Raw genomic sequence first — 4,263 nt, 5'->3', positions numbered from 1 at the left:
CGTAATTTGTCAGCATCTTCTGAGTACTATGATTCTGAAGTGGACGTGTATAATGGTCATAACCATCATAACCACAATGCACATAATCATCACAATGACAATGGGTGCAACCACAATGGTCATAGGGATGGCAACAACAAGCACGACCTATCGACGCCCACCAAGAAGGATATCAGTCAGTTACTTTGTTACAGGTGCAGGGACCTAGGGCATTATTCAGACAACTGTCCTCTGTTAAAGAACATCAATTATGACAGTGGGAGTTCCGGAGAGGACACGTCCGATCACGTTGAAAGGGGACATGTGAACCACACAAGGGTGGGAAGAGCCAATAAGGCACCGGTCTTCGGCAAGGTTTTAATCAAGTTCAAGTATTATGACTGTTCTTTCAGTATTGTGCATCATATTTAGTCGTGTCAAGGGAGATTTGGGTATATGCAATGAGTAAGCAATGAAACTTTGGAGTATGGATTATATCAAGTACCCATATTTAATCTTTGCTAGCCAACTCGAATCTCGAGGACGAGATTCATTTTAAGGGGGGTAGATTTGTAACATCCCAAATATTTAAAATTTGGAATGTTAATAGGATCATTATTTTCATCATGATTTCTATGCTTATTTAAATTTTCTGAATATTTAAAGTGTTTTCCAACACAAGGCAATATATTTGGAGTGGAGATAATATGACTTCTCCCCTATTAATTATATTTGGAAAATGCTAAGAATATATTCTGGTGTCTAATTAAGTTATTTTGGACTTTTTGAAGTCAAAATTATTTATTAGTTATTTATGATGCTCATTATGTGCTTGTATTGCATAATTGTTTTTTAAGTGCATTTGTGTTGTAAAAATGTTCACTGTTTCTAATTTAGATATAATATTTTACTGTGTGTTTTTGTTATTTTATATTTTCCAGCTTGGTATTTTATTTAGCTATAAGTTTAATTCCTGTAACAAATGTTTTTTAGAGAGAGAGAGAGCGAGCCAGGGAGCCGGACGGCCAGCCAGCCCGCGGCCCAGCAGCGCCCCACACCGCGGCCCAGTGGCCACCCGAACCAGTACGCAGCGACGTGCAGCCCGTCGCCTCCTCGCTTCAGCCACTGACTGCTAGGCCCCACTTGTCATCTCCCATCTCAGCCGTGTTCATCCTGAACTTGTGTAGCCGAACCCAGGTCGAATCGTATCGATCGATTTCGATCGACCTGCTGCCCCTAGCCCAGTCCTGACTCCGTATAAATATTCCCCGAGTCCTCCTCTGCCGATTTTTCCCAAAATCTCTATCACCCGTGCCCTAGGGCGTCGCCCCGATCTCACCGGAGTTCCGCAGTAGAAGCTCCTTCGCCGGTCGTTTCCGTCGACGCAGAAGGTTACCAGCGCCCCCTTACCCTCGGTTGTCTTCGCCTTGACCTCCTCTCCCTCCCTCACCTACCAGTTCTCGCAGGGGAGCACTAGAACGAGCGCTAGGACCTCCGCCCGAAGCAGAGCACCGCCGGCGACACTCCAGCCCCTCGGCATCACCACTAGAGGAAGCCCCGTCGCTGTACAACGTCACCTAACCAACCGCCGTACACCTACGCATCCATCCATCCACTCACCGCCTCCGGAGACGCGCCGGAGACGCGCCACCATCGCCGCCTGAGCCGCCGGCGTCGTTCTTCTCCAACTCTGGTGAGCCGCCCTCAACCGCCTGATCTCCATCCAACTGCTGATAGTGGATGGCATACGGTTTTTTTCGCCGAACCGTTTTTCTCTATGTTGTGGCCGTTCGCCGTTTAAGCGTCCCAGCGGACAGGTAACAGCCATTAGAAACCCGCCACGTCGCACATCCACAGTACCGTAGCAGTTCTTCCAGAAATCAGTTATGGCATAATTTTTCTTTGCAGATTCCATATCAAATTTCATTTAGGTTTATCTTAAGTTCCGTAACTCCAAATTCATCGATTCTTTTGTCTTCTGTACTCGTAGAGACCAGGAGAATATTGTAGAACCAAAATTTCACATTTTGAAGTGTTTAAATTTGAATTTGCTCAAATTTAAGTTCAAACTTCCGGAGGCCATATCTTTCAAACCGCTTATCCCATTTAGTTGATTATTTTTGCATTGTGATTCCACTAGCATGTAGATATTATATAACTACTGATATGTTCTGTTAATTAAGTTTTTTTTTTGAAATCCTTGTTGTTTACTTTATTTTAGTGTTATGTGAGCATAGTTTATTTACCGGTGCATTCATTAAACGTATAGATTGTCCGGAGAGTGAAGCGGATCAGAATTGAGCGTTAGAATACTCCAACACCTGTCAAGGCAAGTTACACTTTTGATTATGCATCCTATATGTCTACTATACACTGTTATGATATGTTGTATGCTTGTGTGATTCTTATGTTGCTTGTTGCCATGTGTGTGTCCTGTTTGCGTTGTTTAATTGTATGCTTGGACTTGCTATGGTAGACGTGGGTACGTGTCGAGTGATGCATGGAAGTGGTGAGTCTTTATAGTTGTAGGCTCGGGACTTTTTCTCAGGTGAATGCGTTAATGGCTGAGCGCTCTATTGTCCCTAGAGAATGCGCCATGGCTGAGCGCACTTGGGTTGTCGGGGCTTTTCTCACGTGAATGCGTCACTGGCCGAGCGCTCTATTTTCCCTAGAGAATGCGCCAGGACTGAGCGCACTTGAGACATCTTGAATATCTTTATCATCTGTGTTGTTTGCACCTTGCCTATGTCGTGGAGGTAGGTGAAGGTAGTTTTATGTGAAACCAACTTGAGTGTTTTGTTTGTCATACTTTGCAGGTAGATGTAGGTTTGCTTTATCATTATGTGTAATTTGCTAATACATTCAATGTATTGATCCTTTGTGGCTGCAACATATCATGTTGCAGGATATTCAGGTGATCAGTGAGATACAGTAGGGTCGCGAGTCTTCACTCATCATTTTCGTCAATGGGCATTGATGGGATTCATCGTTTATTATGCTACCTTTCCGCTGTTATTATTGAATAAAGTTAGCTATGTGCTACTCAGTTTGTAATACTTTATGAATTCTGGATCATACGTTATAGTAAATGATGCACTTGTTATTTGATATTCATATGTACTGTGTGTGCTAGCGAGTTGATCCAGGGACTGTGTGTGCTAGCAAGTTGATCCAGGGACTAGCACAGTGAGCACAGAGACATCGAATCTTATCAGGTTCGGGTCGTTACAAGAAACTTTCCGGAGCGCAACTCAATTACCCCATCTATGATAAAGAGTTATATGCTTTAGTGTGAGTTTTGCATGAATGGGAACATTATCTTCGCCCTCATGAATTTATCATTCATACCGATCATGAAACGCTTAAATACCTTAAGGGTCAAACCAAGTTGAACAAGCGTCATGCTAAATGGAGTGAATTCATTGAGTCTTTTCCTTATGTCATCAAGTACATCAAAGATAAGGAAAATGTTGTGGCAGACGCTCTTTCCCGCATATGCATGCTTGTTACTCAACTTGAATTGGATGTCATTGGATTTGAGCACATAAAAGACTTGTATGCACATGATCCTACTTTTGCTATTCCCTATGCCAAGATGTTTCGCGACGTCAACCGCTTCACCAACCGATGCTCTACATGTCGCAAAGCTAAGTCTAAAGATCAATCCCGTGGCCTTTATATGCCTCACCCAATTCCATATCAACCATGGGAAGATATTAGCATGGATTTTGTACTTGGATTGCCTAGAATTAGAAATGGAAAGGATTCGATATTTGTTGTTGTGGACCGATTCTCTAAGATGGCACATTTCATTCCTTGCAAAAAGATAGACGATGCTTCACATGTTGCCAATATCTTTTGTCGGGAAATACTTCGTCTACATGGATTGCCAAAGACGATAGTCTCGGACCGCGACGTCAAGTTCCTAAGCTAATTTTGGAAAACCTTATGCGCCAAGCTCGAAATCAAGCTACTCTTCTCCACGGCTTACCACGCACAAACCGACGGCCAAACGGAGGTGACTAACCACACACTCTCCACTCTACTTTGCGTGCTAACAAGAAGAACATCAAGGAGTGGGAGGAATGCCTACCTATCGTCGAGTTCGCCTACAACCACGCAAGACACTCAACTACCGGCAAGTCCCCTATCGAGGTCGTCTACGGATTCAACCCATTGTCCCCATTGGACATTCTTCCTCTACCACTCCAAGAGCGCATCAATATGGACACAAGTACACGTGTGAACCATCTCAAGAAGGTGCATGAAGATACAAGGCACACC

General features: G+C 43.7%; 1 long non-coding RNA gene across 1 annotated transcript; it reads left to right on the top strand.

Annotated features, from left to right (window-relative positions):
- Positions 1 to 1,215: 1,215 nt before the first annotated feature.
- Positions 1,216 to 2,786, top strand: LOC123112185 (uncharacterized). Its single transcript, XR_006455271.1, has 3 exons — positions 1,216 to 1,370; positions 1,446 to 1,672; positions 2,249 to 2,786. It is a non-coding gene; the product is annotated as an uncharacterized lncRNA (long non-coding RNA).
- Positions 2,787 to 4,263: the final 1,477 nt, after the last annotated feature.

The sequence above is a fragment of the Triticum aestivum genome, chromosome 1A, assembly GCF_018294505.1.
Source record: "Triticum aestivum cultivar Chinese Spring chromosome 1A, IWGSC CS RefSeq v2.1, whole genome shotgun sequence".
Lineage (NCBI taxonomy): Eukaryota > Viridiplantae > Streptophyta > Magnoliopsida > Poales > Poaceae > Triticum > Triticum aestivum.
The sequence above is the reverse complement of the archived record's forward strand: the minus strand, read 5'-3'. Positions and strand labels throughout refer to the sequence as shown.